Source organism: Oenanthe melanoleuca, chromosome 3 (genome assembly GCF_029582105.1).
Source record: "Oenanthe melanoleuca isolate GR-GAL-2019-014 chromosome 3, OMel1.0, whole genome shotgun sequence".
NCBI classification, from domain to species: Eukaryota; Metazoa; Chordata; class Aves; order Passeriformes; family Muscicapidae; genus Oenanthe; species Oenanthe melanoleuca.
Window position 1 is genome coordinate 40201242 of NC_079336.1, and position 21803 is coordinate 40223044.

Genomic DNA, 21803 nt, shown 5'->3' on the forward strand with positions numbered 1-21803 from the left:
TTTGAATATATCTTCTTGTTAAACTGGTTAAAACAAAAGTTGTTGTTTTTTTTTTTTTTGTTTTCAGTGCTATAAGTAAGGTTTCCATTTGTGGAGGAATACATAGTCGTAGCTTATTCCTATATGGCTTCACTAAAAGCAAAACTTTACTATTTAATAAATTGGGATTTAATAGGTTGGGATTGGCTAGGATTAAGACACCTTTCTTCATAGAAGCCCATACATTGCTGTGCTTTGTATTTCTGGCTAAATTGGTGTTGATAGCATGATTTGTTTTGTATTTTGCTCAATTATTCTTGCACATCAAGTCTTTTACTTTTTCTCCCTTCCCAGCCCAAAAGTAAAGTTTGCAGGGATAAACTTTTGGAAGGAATGCAACCTGGACAGCTGGCCATAACTGAACAAAGGGATATTCCTTGACATATGGTATTGTGTTCTGCAATGAAAACTCAAAGGGAGGGAGAGGAGGAAGTATCAATATTCGAGACTATGGCATTTGCCTTCCCAACCAACTGCAAAAGTGGTGTCTAGTGCTCTACTGGCTCTGCAAAATGCAGATATTACCTTACTATTCCTATTACTAGGAAGAATTAGGAGGTGTAAAATATTTTTTCATACTTTCATAATAGTTTGCTCCTGTAAAGGACAGATTTGTCAGAGCTATCATGAGTTTATCTTTTACTTTCTAGACATGTCAATGAAATCATTAATTTTCTTAGGTAAGTTCACCTATGGCTCTTCTGAAACTTCTTAGTAACACTCACTATGATGCAGTGAGTGGAGAAAAAAGAGATAAACTGTGGTGAGATGCCAGAAATAGATTTGAAGCCTGTGCTGCAGCAGGGCAGCAGAGAACAAAGAGAATTGAAGATTTAAAGCTGTAGGTGTTAAGTCTCTCTTCACTACATGGCATCCACACTGGGAAAGGAAAGGATCTATCCTACTTGTCTATTTGGTTATGGTCTGTTAATCAGCTGTGCTAATTAATTGTAAGCAACTAAGTACTTGGCAGTAAGAATCAAGGTTCTTAATTTTATTTTTTTTTCATATGCTGTGTTTTCATGGGTTTAAATACCAAGTGCTTTCCGGTTCTGCATTTATTTGTGGGAGCTGGATGGGAAAATCTCTGTAGCTTTACACTGCAACACGCAGAAACATAAATATCAGTTTACAAAAGCCCATAAGGACAAAATCCTGTGTTGGTTTGAACTGGAAATGCATCAGAGTTCACTGCAAAGATGGTTGTTGGTAGTAACTCAATATTTGGCCTGAGTATCTTAAATAAAACAAGATAAGATCCCTCCTGCTTCCTCTACTTCATTTATTCTGTGAAGTAAAACAAAATCATATGTTAATTAGAAACATTAAAAGGAGAAGTCATTTGGAGAAACTCAGTCCAATTAACTATCCTATTTTTAAGGGTATGCAACCTGTAGCTAAATTTTCTTGTGTCACCAATGGCTGACATACTGAACTGTGGATCACTTAAAAACCAGTCTTCAGACATATCCAAAATTACACTGTGCAGCTTTTAATAAAACTTAAAAGAGCTGTTTACACATCTGATCTTTGGCAGGAGACAAACCCATCTAGGCTTTGAGGTGCTGATTAACACAAATAAGAGGCTCCAAGAGTGTGGGAGCTTTATCTCTAATTTAGAAAATTTTAATTAATAACACAATGAAATTCTGCCACACATAAGTATTTTGCATTCCAGATTGTAATTAACACATTGCTGAAATCTCGGGGGAAAAAAGGCAAAAAACAAACAAATAAATTTAAAAAACCCCAGCCAAACCAAACAACTATATGGAATACAAAATAAGTAGTTTAAAGAAGGAGCAAGTAATTCATAACAGTTAGTAAAATTGACAGAACTCAAAAATAAATCTTGTAATCTGCATAGTTTAAAGGAAATATACCTTTTTGGTAGCCTCCTGCACAGATGAGTTTCTGTTTCCTTTATTCACTTATGACATATCCTTTTGGTACCAATTTTTTAAGTCTATGGAAAAAAACTTTACAGTATCACTTCACAAGATGAAGAATCAGATGCCTATTCATCTTTATTTATTTAAACAAATCTAAAACACGATTTAATAAACTTTATTTAATGAAGATAGAGGATCTGTCAGTCACCTTAGGAACCCTAATTGATAATTTTTTTCTCATAGGAACAGAAAGCCAGTATTGTCCATCTCAGATTTTTTAGAGAAAGTATCTTAGAACCTCCAATGAAGTGAAAGATCAATTTAGAGCCAACAGTATTGTCATTCTGGATGGCTGTGGAGTAAAGCATCCTTATATTTTTTTTGTTTGATTTGGGTTTTTTTTTGTTTTGCCTTGGTTTGGGTTTGCTTTTTTTTTTCCTTGCTGTTTTTTTTTTTTTTTTCCTTTCTTGTTTGGATTTTTTAATTTAAAACATTTATTTTTTCATTAGTCTCAGAGTAATTCTAATAATTATTGAATTTAGAGCAGCATTTTAGACATCCTCTTGCTGAAAAAAAATCTTTCAAAGATCCAAAGGGGCCAAGGCAGCAATTATGAAATGAGAATCCAATACATAAAATAGGCATTTTGCTATAGAGCTGGTGAAATAAAGTAAAAACCCAAAATAAACAAAAAAAATCAAAAAAAATCAGTACACTTGTCTAAATATTTGTTATCTTTCCTTCCACCTGTATAAAATACTCAAAATTCCCAAGCACTACTGCTTATGATTCCATTTGAAGTTGTCATAATAAGATGAAAAACGTGAACTATGTATGATCATAATATGCAAGTTCCTTCAACTTGGGAATGCTATTATTTATTTCACATGTGAATATTTTTTCATTGGATAATCATATTCCTCTAATGTAGTAATTATTAGACATTAAAAATGATAAGAGTGGTGACAGAGGGTTTTATGTTTTTTATTTCTTTTGTTTCATTTTTACTCATTTAGTTGTTTTTTCTAGTGTTGGTGGAAAATGTGGATTCAGCAATTTAAATTCTTCCTATTATACATATTTGTTAAAACACCAAGAGAATTTCATCCCTAGGCCTATAACTTTTTTGATAATTGACTGTTGTTACTTTAGAAATAATAAATAATGAAGGTAATACCCATTACAAGTTTAAGCTTTAACTTACTGTTTGTGAACCTTCAAGATTTCTTGGATGGCCATGAATGAAGATAATGTTTCAGTTAAAGGTGCAAGATTTCTTTTGTATTCTTAAAAACATATGAACGGATCTTATTTTTTTTTCCTTATTTAGAAGGACTTCCATGAAGCAACTGTGAGTTCTACAGTATATGTGGCTTAATGAAATCATTGAAACTTTGTCAGTCAGATGTTTTTCCAAGGCCATCCCTAGGAGGTGGTTGTGAAAGACAGGTGGAAGATCAGAGCACTCTGCTCCACGTGCCAACACATTGAGATGAGTTTATCATGTCTAGGTGTTTATCACATCTAGCTGTGCACAGGGTTTAGTGAGACAGACACATTTTTATATTGATGTGCCTGAATTTGTTCTAAACACTTACTTTAAACGATGTGTTTAAAGGAATCCAGACACTGACTCGGCTAATGCAATTACTTGCCCACACATGAGAACCTAGTCTCCCTAAGAAACCCAAGTCATATATAAAGGGATTACAAATATCAAAGGCAAGAGATATCTGAAACTTGCTCCAGTAGGAGACTGAGGCAAATATGGCAACACAAATAGCACTAAATGCCTATTTTCACACATCTGAATTTCTCAGTAAAGGAATTCAGTGTCCTGAGCATTGGGTATATCTAAGTTTGGCTTCCAGCTATCAATCCACAAAACAATGATCTGTTTATATTTTGTCATACCAGCCAGCAGACAACTTAGGCTAGTTCAAATGGCACTAAACTCCAATGTATACAATACTGGCACTTTCCACTAATTATCTAATTTAAGGACAGCAAAGTTGTTTTGTAGGCTCCATCAATGTCATCTACTCTGTCATTATAGGGTATAATAGAAGCTTAGATATCCCATCTCATTTTCAGAGACTTACATTATAGATGGCTAGTTGAATTATCTGAACACCCAGTTGAATATTGCCACAAGTCTCTTAGAAGGGATTACCATTTAGAGGCTTGCAGAGGCTATTGGAAGCTCTGAGGACTACAGGATATCTAGAGATTCTCAGAATCAGAATCATAGAATATTTAGGGTTAGAAGAGACCTCTGCAGATGATTTAATCCAAGCCCCAGTACAGATCCTTGTCAAATGAAAAGGCTCACAGGGTTATCAACCTAAGGGCTTTCCTCAAACACAAAACATCTTAGAAACAGAATGATAGAACAAGAGATTTACACAGAATCTTGGTTTGTTTGAAGAGCCTGTATATGTCCATGCTACTAAATTAAATTTTAAAATCTGTTAAATCTGTTTTTATTGCTTAACAGTGCATGTGCTTGTATACTGGCATATGAACTCTTGATATGATCTTACTGTGTCTCAGGTAATATATTCAATAGGCTTCCTGCTTGGATCATTAAAATAAGTTTTTTATCCTAGACAGTCTGTTGGAAAGAAATTAGAATAGGAAGCATTGGGATTTTGAATGGATAAATTAGATCTAGTGCGATTGTCACTTGGACTGCGCTGTAAGTAAGCACAGTTCTTCCTTCACACACCTTATGAAAAATAAACTATGTATCTAGTAAAACACAGAATTATCTTGCACACAGGAAAAAGGGAAAAGAAGAATTTTAATTAATTAATCTCTATAATCCATAGGGAAAAAACATATTTATGACATATTTATGAGAAGGTTTAGTGGCCTTTTTCTATTTCCCCAGTGAATTTAAAAATTATGTAGTCAGTATGTTTACCGAAAAACATATATACAAGACAATTATATTTAAATATTTTCAAAATGACTAATTTATTATTTTGTATCAAGAGCTTAACTATTTTTTTCTAGTAGGTATTTTTTCTTCCAAGTAGCAGTGGCATCAATATAGTCTGCATCATGCATTCATGCTCCAGATTTTTAAAAATCTGCCTCTTTTTTGAGTTATTATAGCTCAGTTTGTGACGTAGTGTGACATAAGTCTTCTGTGATTGGAACATTGCAAAGTACATATAAGAATATATCGTCTCAGTCCCAAGAATATGAGCAAATTCATCCATGGCAGAAATTACTTGCATCTGAGTGGAAAAAGGCATGGTATGTGAGGTTGAATAGTATGTTTCTCATTTAATCTGGGAAAGGATTAAAGGAAAATTTTTAATTGTATCATAAAAAATTAATTGTTTAACTCTGTAGATACTTTCAAGTAGCTTGCTGTGCTTGAAGTATTGATATTACAGGTTTTGCAACTACAAAAAACCCTCTCAATTTCAATCTTTCAATATTTGTATAGAAGTGTAATAATTGGATTTTTTAAAGTATGTGTTATCCTGTAAAGCTTTTCATTGTTTTCGAAGTGTCTTAAGTTGCCTTACAATTAATAAAATATCTTTTATTGAGTTTAATTGGCTAAATGCAGTAACACTCAAATGGAACAACATCTGAGAGGTATTGTTCACCCATTTTCTTAAAAGCAGGAAGAGACGCTGTGTTTTTGAAATTCATGTACTTGAACAAATGTTTTTTAGTAAATCTTTGTGTCTAGAATTTCTTATGTCATTGTATATTTCATTTTTTACTTTTTAACAATGAACAGTTATAAATTTATTTTTAACAATCTACTTTTAAGTTATGTTTCTAAAGGATATATTATGATTTCTAAAAGGAAGTTACACTAAAAATGACAGTCATTACTTCACAGATGAAAACAAAATGCATTAAGGACACTCTAGTTCATCTCTATTAAGATATTCTTAATATCCATGACACTCTTGTAAGTGCCTTTGACATTCAGACCCCACAGGAAAGAAGAAGTGAGAAAAATGAATCCCTTGCTGTAAATCAATCATTTTCTCTACCAGAAATACTTCATAAAAGACTACACTATGCTGTTAGATTGCACAGGGACTGATCCATATAGTGAAGTGCCAGGAACTCTCAAACACACAGGCTTGGTGTGCAGCTTGGAGTGCCAGCAAAATGTCAGATCTCAAGTTGGTGTCAGGAGACTGTCTGAACAGAGCTCTAAAGACAAGAATATTTTATTTTTAAATGAAAAACACTTAGTCTGTTAGCTCGCCAACAAATGTGAGTGAAGAGACATTCCTTCAAAATAATCAGGGATGCACAGATTTCTCCCTCCCCTCTGCCCTCTTGTAAAGCTGAATCTTAGGAGCAACAAAAGAGTTATGACACAGCACAATAAAATGAACAGAACTGTTCTGATGAACCAATTAAAAATTTAAAGGTTTTTGAGAGAATTAAACAGAATGCAATTTAACGTGTCAGAGAAAGCTTTATAGTGATTTCTAGAAATAAACTGCTTCATGACTTGAAGAGAGTTTGAATCAGAGCCCTACAGTTGGCTACCTTAGTCTTTTAAAATAAACAGAATCAGGAAATTTAATCCTATTCCCAAAAGAGGTTGTCAAATAGTGCTTTGGTGAGCAGACAAATAAAAAGAATACAAGACTACATACAACTCATACACAAAGTTTTAACCTGCATATTTAATTTTGGAAGGTGAGGTTATAATTTCGTTTTGCTGAGTTTATTCCATGGATGCATACCCCTTTTCCAGTTTTTTTCCTGTAGAAATCAAATGTTCCAGATCTGGAAAAAAACATTCACATGGGTGTTTTTTCCACCTCTCTATATGTCTTCTCTGTATGATTAAATGAAATTAGGTACACAGCAAAGATATTAGGTAGCTAAATTGTAGGATGTTTTGAGTAGAAAGAATTTTCTAATCTGTGTATGAATGCTTTGTAAATTCTGAAGAAGTTGTATGTTCTGATTAACTGAAACCTCTCATCTGGAATAGTTAAATACTGGCTGTCATCTTAGTTTATGTTGTTCAGATAACAGGTAGATTCAAAAATCAGATTCTAAAGGGATAACTACCAAAGAAAACAAGAGTTTAATTTTCACAAATGTTTTCTGTATAAGCTGAAGTGGGACAAGAGGACATGGAAACTGATTGTTTATTTACCTACTGTGAAACTTTTCTTTGCCACACAGTGATATTAATAATCAATGATTATAGCTAAATTTTGACATCAAAGGCTTTCATGAGCACTTTACTGTCAGAGACTTTTAACAGCACATAAACCTCCCTTAAGAAGCAAGGATTTCTCACTGTAGTTCAGCAAAAAAGCTTTTTTTTGGCATAAAAAATAGAGTGGTATCCTAGATGTAAATCTGGAATCACAGATTTCCCATGTACTCATCCATTTTTTTAAAGAAAGAAGAAAGTCTCCTAGGCCCTGTATCATTTACAATAAAATTAGGAACGTCATTCAGAAGCTCTTTGACTCACACTCAGGAAGGTGTGAAAGTACAGAAGTTATATCTTTGTTATCAAAATGAGTGAAATTTTTAGGTTGACTACTGAATATGTTTAGTTTACATTACTTTTACTTCCAGGTTAGAGAAAGCCTGGATTTATTTTGGTGATCCTACTGTAGCCCCCAGTGGAAGGGTGGCGAGCTCAAAAGCCACCAGAGAGCTCCACACAGATCAGGCACAGGGAGAGCACACACGAGCAGAGGGAGAGCAGCAGAGGTGCTGTCAGCCAGCAGTGGAGTGCCTTCTGCAGAGATGTGTAGAGATGTTAATGCTCAGAGCCTTCCAGCACCGTGCCTTCAGCCAGCCTGCACTGTAAACCTCTCATTTTCTTCAACAAAAAAAATACACAAAACTTACAAAGAAATAGAAATGCAATAAACAAATATTGTCCCTGGTCTAAATACTGTTCATTCCTTATGAGCATACGTGTGCTTTTGGTAGCATACTTTTAAACCAAAGACCTGTCTAGTGTTGAGTAAAAAGTAACTAGAATATATATAAAAGGCCTTTTTGGAATTTAATTAAAAAAATTAAAAAAACCCCCTTAAATACGAACATAAACCATTTCCTAAGGTTTCTGAAATACAGCATACTGGTTCTGAAAATCTCTGTAGTCCCCTAGAGCATCTCCATTATAAAGTAATGGGTAAATTTGCTTTGCTACTCCCAAGGACAAGTTTTCTTAAGATTATCTGCTAATACAAAAAAAATCACATTAGTACATAAAAGGGAAGAAAAATATTTTATATAAACACAAACTTGGTAAGATTTCAGGACTGGATAGATTAATGATCTATATAGTCACATCATATTTTTTTTTCTCTGATGTTTTTCACAGAAAGCAAGCTTTTAAAAAGCCTACATTTATTATTTTCATTTTTAGCAATTTATATTTTTTCTTACATGCTTTGGCCTTTTTTTAATTCATAAAATACAGCTATTATTCTGAGAACTGTATAAGTTAAGTCATTTATAAGATCATAAAAAATCATTGTTTTAAAACAATAACATTCAAAATGTTAAACCATCCATAATGAATTTTCTTAACATTAAGTAATTTTTAACTTTCTGCTTGCTTATTTTCTCTTTATCCTCTTTTATAATTCTGACTGTATAAAAACAATTTTTTGTATGTGAGATCCTTTATGGTTCTAATACATTCTGAGTATAAGTTTAGATATCAATAAACCATCTTACTCTTGGAATATGAAATATCAATATGACACTGGTTTTCTAATGTGTCTAATAAGACACATTAATATTCTTCTGCTGCATATAGCTTATAAAATCTTAAAATTCATACCGTTATATTATTCATATCCAAACTCTTGAAATGGGCTTCATAGATAAGGCTTAGTAAGACAAAAGAGGAGATTTGTTTGTGCAAAGATTATGTTAAATGTGCTGGAAGCAGTAGTGAAATCTCAGGAGGAGAAATAAAAAGCAAGCAGGCGATCTGTGCTCCTCTCATCTCCATGCAATTCCTTGTGGTTAAATATAAGAAGATTATGAAACAACACACAGACACAATTGAAAAGCATCCTAATCAAAACAAATTTGCCATGTTCGATGGCTTATATACATCATCATTTTTTGACAGCAACATAATGTGGAAAGACAATTTAAGGAAATAAGATTTCACTTTCTAAGCAAATTGTTTGGGATAGTTCTCTTACAAAGAAAGAAGAATTGAAATTACTTTGGAATAACCCAATTCTAATACTCCTAAGAGGCAGATAGGCATTGATGGACATAATGCTGGTCTTTTGATGGTTATTTAACTTTCTCAGGGACATTTCAGAAAACAAAGTAGTTTTAATGGATTGGTCAATATATGATATCTATTGGGCACTGTCATGACACCTTTATTTAAGCATAAATGATTTCCACATTCATCAGACATTTGAGGCAGAAAGCTGGAGAAATCATGTCCAATCCATCCCTATGCCAAAGAAGCCTTAACTGGCTTAAGTTGCAGAAAATTATTCATGCTGTGTTGAAATTCCTAATGTATAGCTTTACTTCTAGTAGCAGTGCTACTTCTCAAAAATACATTGCATACATCTCTTTTAAAATACTAATATATATTAGATATTTGTTTCTGTACTCTGTAACCTTATACTTGACTATTCACATATTCTCTATCCCTTAAAGTGAATGTTTTTCCTTGAGCTTGTAAACCCTTCCTTCCATTCTACCAGTGACAATCTTATGGTTAAATTTAAATTCTTTGTGTTATTCTGAATACATTACTAAACCAGATAAGTCACTTGTTCAATTTATTGTTCATTTATCTTGTGTGTGAAATATCTTTCACACCCTGTTAGGCTAAAATTCACACCTTTAGGTTAAAATTAGCACCACTTTCATAGACTTCCACTAAAGTTCTACTGGTGTACTGCAGTCTCTCCAGGTACATATATACTACAACAGAATAACTGAAGGAAAATATACTTCTGTAAGTAATGTTGTACCAGAATTGTTCTTTTACATCGACAGAAAAAAATGAAATCTAATAATTAGAAGAGAATGATCAACACTCTTATCTGACACACATGTAAGTATGGTTCAATCATAAAGTTGTAGGATTATTACTTCTTTAATACAATTAGAAGTAATTAGGGGCAGGGAGGGAAATGAATACAGGACTTATTGGGGGTAAAATAAAACATTCTGATTTTTTTAAGTTTATTTAACTTGGACTGAGTTAGCAAAAAGATTATGCTGAATAAGAATAAAATATATTATATTTGTTCATAAATAATCTGTGTTGAAAATCTGGGTTGAATGTCTACTTTTTGTCCCACTGTACAGTTTTGGAGGAATTTAGGGTGCACTGTTGACTTGACACAAGTAATTTCTTATATTTGAGCTGGTTTTTCAGTCAGAATTCAGCAGGAATTTCAGCAGAATCTATGCCAATGATGAGAGACAGTTAAAAGTCTTCTCTTTTCTACTTCATTGCAAACTCAGGCAGAGGTGACTGCCAAACAGCCTACTTTTAAGGAGCAAATGGAATGCTTGGTCTGATGGATGAGCAGCTGAAGGATCATGAGAACTGGGATTAATTTGTGGTTCATAATCTAGTGCTCATGTGCTTAAGCAAGTGAGGTTGACTGCTCTCTGCTCTGACACCACAGAAAGTAGAAATGAAGTAACAATGCCCTGCAAATGAAGCAAATTCTTAGCCCTGGATGCAGAAGTTCAGCCATTAGCATTGCCAGGAAGAGCAGCAACTGAGGAACTTCGACTCTTGACCGAAGACTACCTCCTGTCACAAGACAACGTTTCTCAGAGCCAAAAAGCTGACTTGATGAGACTTGAACCTCAAGAGTTGAGAGATGGTGACCTTAAGCATAAGAGATTATGAGAGCAACTATGAAAAAGAGGATGTTAGACTGAAATTAAGGGAAAAACTTTTCAGCATGAGGAGTGACTAACACAGGGTTTCCCAAAGATGCTGTACAGTTTCTGTCCTGTTGATTAGCAAGGTTGGACTAGACACAACTCTCTAATCCAGCCTGGTTTGGTCTCAGAATTGACCCTAATTTGAACAGGGAGCTGGCTTAGAAATATCCTGAGGTCCCTTTCTCTCTGAATTATCTTATGAAGACAGGCCTTTTTTATGTCCCAGTCTGTTTCTCTTCTACATTAACACAATTTTCACTAATGCTTCAAATTATTTAAAAAGAGCATTAACATTAGTCATTATTTTATATAAAACAATATATTTTAAATTTCTGTCACTTTTTATTCCCTTCTAAATGTTAGCAATAGGCTTAAGTATGTACATAGGTTTAATTAATATGCTGCTTCTGTTTTCTTCCAGATAATGAATTAAGATGTTAAAAACTGACTCAACACATTGCTTTGCTTATGCTCAACAGAAGTCATGAAAAATTACCTCTTTGTAAGACTAACTCACTGTGCTGATTCCTTACAATAATTGGCACCAATGTTGCTATAACTCATTATTAGTTGCATATCAATTAGCTTGAATATTACTGAGAAATTTATATTAATGTTAACCTAATGCTCAATTTACATTTCCAGCCGGTTTTAATTATTTGGAGAATCACCAAAAAAATTAAAACCTGCAATCAATGAGGTTTCACCTTTACACAGGATTTTCTGGGAATTTAATAAATAAAGCAGATATAAATATGAAGAATTATTCCTTGGGCTTTGCTTTTGTAATTACCTTCCTACTGCTTAAATTACAGAAGTTGAGGGTATATATGCTTATTAAGCTCAAAAAAATGCATCCACCCCCCAAAATCTCAGACCACAAAAAAAAAAACAAAACAAAAAACAAACAAACCAAAAAACCCCCGAATCAAACCTAAAAGAAACAAACAAACAAAAAAAGACACTCCAAAACCCAAACAAACTAATAATAATAATTTGAAAAGCCCAGACTCAAAAGCACTGTTTCTTTCTTCTTTGACAAGTATTTTGTTGCACAGTAGTTTTGGAAGACACAATACAAGATAAGTCTTCTGGACTCCACACTTCCCAAAAAACTCATCACTTTAGCCCTATTTCAATTAAATTTTATAGCAGGGTAGCATATACAGGTCAAGTAAAACAATATTCTGGGAATCTTGCATATTGTTTTACGTTATACAAACTTCTGGTTCCTTTTTCATGTCTCATTTCCAACCCTTATAACCAAAAATTTGGAATATGCCTTAGAGTTAGAATCGTCTTCAGTTTTTTTAAGGAAACTCTTCCTATTAATGGAGTGCTATTCCTCTTTGTATCTTATTCTACTGTACACCTTTTTTTTCTCATAATATATGACATAGATTAGAATATATAAAGAGAAACCTGCATAAATGACCTAACATTCTAAAGAGCAAAATATGCCACAGCTTGTGCCAAAGCACAAGACCTATTTCTGTGTCATGTCTAAAAAAATAAACCCTAGAAAATTATCCCTTGTGTAGCATGCTTGTATCTCACTCTGAGAAAGCAAATACCAGCTGAGACCCTGAAGAAGTTTCTTTAGTTTTCTACAGCATGGAAATGATTTTTTTTCTTCTTTTAATGTCTGCAGTTAATGCCTTCTAACTTAAAAAGCCCTTAGAGACATAATATTGATTGTAAACCTAGAGCTACCTTGCTTGCATTAGAATAATTGACATGGTAAACTACTTATTGAAATGATAGACAACTGAACAGTACCTGAATTTCATGTCTGGCCTGCTGTACATTAAGGTGAGATTTGCCTTCTCTCTTCAAGCAGTCTGGGGAGAGGACATAACAATAGGACTTGAGATCTGGAAGTTTAAAAATTAAAAATTTTGTATATCAAGCTTGTTAAGAGTAATAAATATGAATCTGGAAACAACTTGAATAATGTAACATTGAAAGAACAACCATTGTAATGTTGACAACTTTGCATAAATCTAGATAAGAATTATTAAAAGTGCCTTTCTTCTGTTCATAATGTATTTTTGCAAAGAGCAAATCAATAATCAATATTCTAATTTATTAGACAATAGCTGGAAGGTATCCTTTTTTAATAACAAAGATAACAATTTCAAAAACTCTTAATGAGTTTTTAAATAAAAATCAAAATCAAAAATAGGATGTGTTGTCATTTAAATCCTCTCAATTGACAGGTTTGGGTTTACTTTGGGATGAAAACACTCTCTACACGGGGTTGGCACCTGTGTAACTACAGCAGTTGTAATGGACAATGCCTTGTTACATTTAGAGCTGAACAGCATTCTGTGCACAATGAAAGTCCTTTTATTTTCTTCTTTTAACACCTTTCTGGAAGTGAATGTCTGCAGAAAGTCAGGAAATAATTATATAAGTTGCCATACTCTCCCTATAAAGCCCATAAAACCCATTTCTTTACACCTATCATCTTCTAAAACTGCAATAATTATGAACGTACTTTCTAATTACTTTGCTTTTCTCTAAATCTCTAAATCCAGTTAGAGCTAAAAAGACTTGCAAATGTCATGTCACACTGCAACCACTAAGAGGATGGACTATTTGTCTGTTCCTTATCTGGAGGTTAAGAATAGTCCTTTCCCCCCAGCCAGTTTATCTGGTGCATTAACAATATAAATTATAATCACAGATGCCATTAAATAAATTTCACATTTAATACTGTGAATACAATGTTTTTTGAGCTAATTGACCAGTAATTAAATATGACAGCAGTTAACTCTGATGAAAAAGATGCTTGGAATTCCATCTGTTTTGAGTCCTTTGCTCTCTTTCACTGGTGAGATTTAAATACTCTGTGTCATGCAACTGAATCTTAACCAATCTTTACTGATTTAGTGCTGTGTTGTGTTTTTCTTTACATTTCTTCCCTGACACCTGAAGTAGCTCTAATGAGAAACATGTCCCAGATCTTATTTTCCCATCTTTACAATTCTAATACTAAAAGTTGATATGAATTTAATTCAGATACATTTTGTTTATAATTTCTAATCACTATAACACTGTAAGATCAAATATCAGTGTTCCTATGCATTTCCTAAGATGTTGCATGATCATTTGAAATACTTTAAGAAACCAGTTAAAACTCCTTCTTAAAAACAGATATAGTCAATGTGTAAAGAAAAGCTAATTGGATTTGAAATTAATAAAAAAACCCAAATCCTCTAAAAAACCTTATGACTTTTCATAGCTAACAGTTATGTGTGACACATAGTAAGGAGGTAAAAATAATTTTGCATTATGTTGAATAAAAGAACAGTTTTTATTTGCCTAATTACTGTCATCAGGAAATTTCAGGTTTGAGAAAAAATATAAAATAGAGGTTTAAATCTATGCAATCAGTGAATTGGACACAGACAAGCTCTCTTCTCCTTTCTGCCAGTATAAAACTGGACAGGCCCCTTAGCTTCATTACTGCTATTTCTAATACATACCTGTCACATTGAAAGGAAGGTAAAATCTATAAATTTTCAATATTTGTACTGAAAACACATTAGTAAGAGTTACCTGGATTTAGGACATAAAGAAATTAGAAGCTAGATGCAAAAAATGCAGCAGTCCTGTTTTCACATCATGCCTAGAGTTTGTGGTTTGGGGTTTCTCTTTTTTTTTTTGGGTTTTTTTTTGGCAAAGGAAAATCAATAATACCTCCCAGGTCTCTGAAACACTTTAACAGCTGGAGACTGAGAGTTTCAAGAAAAGGGAAAAAAACACCTCAAAGAAGTAAAATGCCTTGAAGTATAATTGAAGTTCTTCTCATTAAGGGCAAATGTGTGAAGACATGACATTTTATCAAGTTTTCAGCCAGAGTTCCTAAGGAAATAGGCTTGAAAAAGTTGTACAGAGAACTGAGCTTTCTTTTGCAGTGTTACCTTTTGACATGAACCTTAGTCAGCTGCTTCAATTTCAATAAGTCAATATTGCAATTTAGAGCCTTTCAGCCAATCTGTTGACCAAGAGCATAAGGTAAAGGAAGTTGCACTGTCAGACTCATTATACACAGATTCTAGACACTCTCATTGTTCTAAATACTGCATTGATTTTCCTCTCTAGACAGGCTCTGCCTCTCTGGTATAGGTCTACTAAGGACTAAAAGCTGAGGTATACTACTCCAAAATACACTGAGTTTGAAAGAAAGAAAACACTTGAGAGAAAATAATATAAAGGTCATTGGAAAACATTACTTTTTCTGTATTTATATACACTACATTTCAGTAAAGTCAGCAAAACCATCTCATTTCAAATGTATCAGACCATAACTGACTGTAAAGATTTACACTAAATCATCAACCCGGGGAATATAGATAGAGTCCTCTTTCCCACCCCATGGTAATGTCTCTGTCACAACAACATAACTGTTTATCCACTGGATTTTATCTATATCCTTTCTGTGAAGAGCAGAACAGCAGCCCACGTTTGAAGCCTTTCTCCATTTGTTGTTTTCTCATAGGTAATTATCATTACTTCCCATTGTCTCCTTTTTCTCCTGCATATCCTCAACATTTCCAACTTTTAGTCATTACAGGATGGCGATTATGAGCCCTTGAATACTTGCCTACAGTTTATATGAAATTGCCAACATCTGCGCTATTAAGTTTAAAGATAAATATATTTATCTTACATAACGAGTAACCAAGAGCAAGTTTTTACATACTCATAGTTTCCAAGAAGGTTCACATCTTGTATAATTTTTCTAAGAATCCAAAGTGTGTCACATGTGGTGAGTGTTAAGGAAACTTCCATGTGTGACCATCCGGGAGCCACTCTGAGCTTGGACAGAAGCCCCTCTGCAGCCAATGCCCACACTCACACAGTCAGACCAGATTTCCTCACCAGATCCACCCCAGCTTTCCCACAGCAGTCTCAGATGCCCAGATCCTTAAAATAATTTAACAATGGTGCAATAATTTAATAAAAAACACAACAGCTCAAGATGGTGCCTGCCAGGAGGGACCCAGAATAAAAGAATCACTGGGTTTTTATGCCCTGTCTAAGCACAGCAAAGTCTGGGGATCATCAGCTCCTGTTTTGTCTCCCAGTGCCCTGTCACCCAGCCAGGCCACAGGTCCCTGTGTCCTTTGTTATGCAGAGGATTGGCATTTCCCAGCCTCGCCCAGGGCTCCTGCACTGAATGTATTCCTCAGCTGTGAGGATAAAGAGTAGTTGTGGCAAACACTACCATGTCTCATATTCTAGTCATTGAAAAACCATCAAACCGGGAAAAAAATTCAATCTTTATTGAGCTACAATACCCTCAGGTTGATGATTGACAAATAAAAGCTTCATCAACAGTAACAAAACTTTATGAGTCATTTGATATAGGTTTAGTATTTTGAGAAGCAGGTTCACTTGCAGGAGAGGTGAATTTATTAAATTGAGATCTAAGCTATTTTGGAACAAGAAAGGAAGTCAACTATCCAGTCTGCTCTAAGATATCTCCAGTGATCAAGAGTCTTTATTTTTGCCATTAAGTTTATGATTACCTTTCAGATAATTTCTGGAGACTTTCATGCTATCAGGCACTGAAATAGCTATTTTCAAAACCTCATGGTCAACAGCGCTGATAAGCTTGACTCATCCAAGGAGACATCATTCTGCATAATATTTTTGAATTTGATGTGTGTACAATAGATTAAAGAAGAATCCAGACATTTAAACTGTAATCTGAATCCTTTGATCCTGGAATCTAATGAGAAGGATTTAGAGATGAGTAATGTTTGCTGTTGAAAATGCTGTTTTGTTGAAAAAGACTTAGTGGAGTCTATAATCTTTGTCAGGAAGATACTCTGGAATATCCCAGTGCTAAGACAATGGCTTGCAGTGTTTCTGTGCTCATTACAACCTTACTGTATAGATCAAAATAACTAGAACAAAAAGCTTTCAAAGATATCTCATAAATTGCACGGTAAAACTATTGCATATCTTCAGGTGGTCTGTAAAAGCACATCAAATCTAGTGGTAGGATTCCCTAAGTGTTTAAAATATATCAGATATAGCATAAAGTCTCTGATGATATGCCTAACTAGCTGTGTGCTTGGACCTTCCAAAGCATTCAAGAAAACCCTAGGACACTTTCTAAATCAATACTTTTCTCTGAAAGAGGAAGACCTAATTCAAGAATTGTATAACTTTTAAATATCTTTTTATCTAAGTTCAAGGGTACCAATTAGATGCATTCCAGATAGTTCCTTTTATGGTCTAGTAAAACACCTGAGAGTACCACTTTCCTGCACTAGGCACTTTTACTCCATATGAACAGGTATAATATTGGAAATAAGTAAAAATTTCTGTCATCATAAAGCAAGAAGGTAACAGATTGAAAACCACCAGTCACTTAGGCAGGCATATTAGGAATGTACTATTTTGACTTGGACCAGCCCTCAGTTTATATCTGTTCTTTGGCACTCTATTTCTTTCTCTCTCGTTTTATTTCATCTACCTCAGTGTTATTTTTTGTAATCCAAATCACTTCTTTCTAGGCACTTCTTTTACAGATCATAACAAGTTTACATGGGAATATTTTGGTAGTGAGAGGTCTACAGGCCTAGGTTCTGCAGGGGAAAAAAAACCCTCTGTGCTACAACACTGCAGCTGGAGAAAAGAGAAGTCAGAATTTGTGAGAGAAATGGCTTTGCAGACGCCAAGGTCAGTGAAGACAGAGGCAGAGGAGGTGATCCAGGTGCTGGAGCAGAGACTGCTCTGCTGCCTGTGGTTAGGAGCACAGTGAGATGGGTTGTGCCCCTGCAGCCCAGGGAGGTCCAGGGGGAGCAGAGGTGCACCTCCAGCCTGTGGAGGACCCTGCACCACAACAAGATGCTCTAAGAGATCTGTGACCCTCTGGGAAGCCTGTGCTGGAGCACTCTTCTGGCAGGACCTGTTGACCCATGGAAGGAGTGGGTCACCTAATTCTCTTCTAAGCCTAACCTTCCCATAACGTTACAGATTGTCTGAAATGCTAGAAGGACTCAGAAAAACACTTTCTTACCAAAGCCAGAGAATATAAATATATTGTTAGTGTTTCTCCATATTGAACTATAATATTATCTGCAAGATGTTTCACAGATCATTAGCAAATTTTTGGTAGAATTTGATAAAATATCTGTTTGGTTTTATTTGACTTTGTTCTATTTTCTGAGATACTAATACAGAGTTAATTACTCATTATAGACCATAGCAATTATCTTTAAACAGCACAGAAAATTTAAAAAATTAAAGTATTTTCCTCCAGATCTCTAGAATTCTGTGTTCTGTGAGTGCCAGCTTAATCAGTCATCCCATATCCAACTCTTTCAATTTTTCTGTATAGCTAAACCTGAGAAGAAGTAGGACAATCTACAGGACAAGGTGGAAAAAGGTGACAAATAACCAATATTGTCATTTACTATGTTTCAGAGTATCAGTTGTCTCTGCAGACAAGTTTGCAAAAAAAGTGGCATCAAAAGTTTGACATCTGCAAAATGTTTAAAGGATATAAAATAAAGAGCAGAGGAAGATATTTCCTTAGCACTCTTCACTTACATTAATACATTTTTTTAATAGTAAGGGTAGATATGATGCAGCTACATTTTAGCGGGCACTAAATGTCACCTAGAAATAAAATATTTAACATTGTAGCATTCCTGAAGTAGAACATAAAATTTTTTTACGGCTTTTGCGGGTAATATAAATATTTTTTTCCCAAGGAAAATGTATATATATAATTTGTTTCATCAAAACAAAAGGTGACTTCATTAGTTTTCCAGTAACTGTTGAATAACCACATCAGACACATCCAGAAATAAATGGGATAAATGTTTACCTTACAAATAGCCCTATTGCAAATCTCTGATTTATATATAGACCAAACTACCTTATACTAGCCCCTTAAATTCTCAAGTATTAAATTTTAATCTATTTACAGTAGATTTAAAAAGGAGAAGAAATTGTTGCAAAGAGAAGAGTGAATATTGATTAGACATTGGAGGCACCACTGAAAGATTAAGTTCTTCCAGCAAGTCGTAAGTCATGAAAACATATCTGGCTTCATTAGTTTACTATGTGCAGATCTACTGTATTCTTGTATGTGTGTGTGTGTTGACACTTACTGCTGAGACCTGGAGGTGAGGGGGCATCTGATATCACCTGTTTCTGTGTACGTGGGCGAGAGGGAATTAAGCTGCCTGTTAGAGAGGGAGCATCTGGCATCATCTGCAAAGAGACGAGCTCAAGCTGTTGAAACCATCTGTGAAGAGGAGAGATGCACAGAAAGAGATGCTGGCTTCCAGGATGAGCGAAAAGTACCAAAACTGAAAACCTGTGCTCTTAAATAGAAACCTGCTCCAAATAAGTTCTTAACTGTAGATAATTTTTGGATGCTGATAGAAAGAGAGGGTGAAGTTTCCTTAGTGACAGAGCCATCTATCTCTGCAGGACATCAGATATCAGGACTCTACACAGATCCTCTATATGGGGAGCATCAGAAGTCCACAGAGGTCCCTGTGTTGCAATAGGGAAAAAGCCTTCTGACTTTTATTTTTGAGGTAAAACTGCAGACCGGGCAATCATCAACATCCTTTTCCAAGTTCCAATCTTTGCTATTAAAATTGGTGTTGCTGAGTTCTTTATGTATCCCTGTAAACAATGAAATTTTGCTTCCTGTTTCTAAGTAATATTTAAAATTGTCTCTTATACAAATCTAAAATATTTCTAGATGGATTTATACACATCGCTGCAGTGTTCATTGCCTCAAAGAGCTAATACTAATCCTCTTTATTGGAGCTCTCATTTTAAGTTCTTATCACTTTTGAAACCTCCAAGGATTATTCCCACCTCATATGCAGCTGTATACTCATATTGAGGGTGAAGATTTCCACTGCCACCCTGGTTGGAATCCCAGCTTCTGATTGCCTGTTTGCTGCATTTTTCACACAAACAATGCCATTTTTTCCTGTTCCCACTTCTGTGTGAAAACAACTTTCAAAAATCCTTACTTCTACTTTAAATCTTTCCTTCGAGCTTGTCTTTGTGGCAATGATAGAAACCACTTGTCAGTGATTAGCCAGCTGGTGTGACCACTGCTTATTGCACTGGTTACAGCTGTCTTACTGCTATTTCTCTGTTTCCTCTCCATCTGTCTTATCCACCTGCTGTCTCTCATTTCAAACTTAAATTTAAGCTCCCTGGACAAAAACTCTCAATTTGTGATGCTTGTACAGTGCCTATCACAGTGTGTCCTTAGCTATAGAGTCTCCTTCCATGGAAACTAATATGCGATAAGCTGTCTGAGAAAGAGAGACGATGCAGATTCCGCATCTCAGGGTGGATTTACACCATCTGTTCACTGATATGGAAACCTGAGCAAGTTTAAACACTGCTAGCTGTCTTGGCAAATTACCTGGGAAGGAAGATGAAGTGGCACATTTTTAGTTTCAGACTGTCGTGACTGGACCTCAGCAAAGCCTGAATGGGGGTGTCTTTATATAGCAGTGAAAAACATAAATCTGGGAATTCATCTGTTGGAGGAAGGAAAAACCTGTACTATAGGTATTGTGGCACACATACTCGTACAAAATGCATGATACTGTGCACAATATTGTACACAATACCAAGGTACTTACACCATGTTTTCACTGTAATGACATTTGCTTTTCATCTAGCCATAGCTGAGTAAGAACAAGAGTATCTCAAAGAATAGAAAGTGGAAATTGTGAAGTTGTTTTAGTTTCACCACTCCAAACTTTTCTTCTGATATTTTGTGCCAATGTCCAATTTTAGAGGTACTTAAGGGGTTTAATTAAATTATAGATTTTTTAAATTATTATTATCATTATTATTACTCCTACTACTCCTGTTATTACTACTAATGTTATGAGGATATCTCACTTTCCAAGGAGGTTTTCCTAATTATAATCAGTCTAATTCAAATGCTATGCAACCATATAACCATCCTAAAAACAGTACAATGATTTCTATTTCTTGTAGATTTACCTAAACCTATATGTCTGATTGGGAAGGCACCTCTTTGACAAAATTGTGTGTGATATTGCGAAAAAATAGTTGTATAAGACTAAATTTCTTATTACCTAAAGGCAAATTTGTATGCTCAAGTTTAGAGAAATTCCATTTACCTGTTCATATGTTTGCAGCTATGTAAGAATGAAGACATCATGCTTTAAAGCATTATTCAAGTGCTTGGTACTTGTTTTGGACATCTACAGCTTGCATATGAAAGAAGTAAGCTGGAATAAAATAGGGCTGTGATGATGAGGTAGAAAACCAAAACTGCCAGTCTCTGCACTGATTGTCTTATCCTGTTTTATGGTCATCTGCCAGAAGTTTATTTATTTTATATTGATAATTCCCCAGATTCTGTCCTTAGTGCACCTTCTTAAACTTCAGATATGTGTAATTCAAGAGTGACCGATCTAGCAGAGATATCATGAATGAATGGAGACTGGTGAACATTATTATTAAGATTTAAAATTACAATATTACTTTCTCTGCTTTTATTCCTGATTTCTATGTTATCTTTTCTGAATTGATAACTTTATTTACATAGTGCTAGTAAGAAAGATAAAGAATCCAGTCCTGAAGTTTTCATAAGTATCAATGAAAAATAATCAGTTAATATTATTTTATACAAAAACAATAGAACAGCTGAAAATTCAGCCAACCAACCAAGCATCAAACCACCTCTCCCCCTAAAGATCTCCCAGAACAAAAGCTTCAGACATTCTTGGATTATGGCTATGAACATTTCTTGGCATCTGTTCCCAGGAGCACTTTCTGAATATGAATGTATCCTAGCAGCATCCAGACTCCCCTCCTTGCTTTCCTCCTCCGCCTTTCGTTCCCTTCCCCCTCTTCCCTTGGCTTCCATGCAAAAAAATCAGGCACCACAGACTGAAGTGAAGG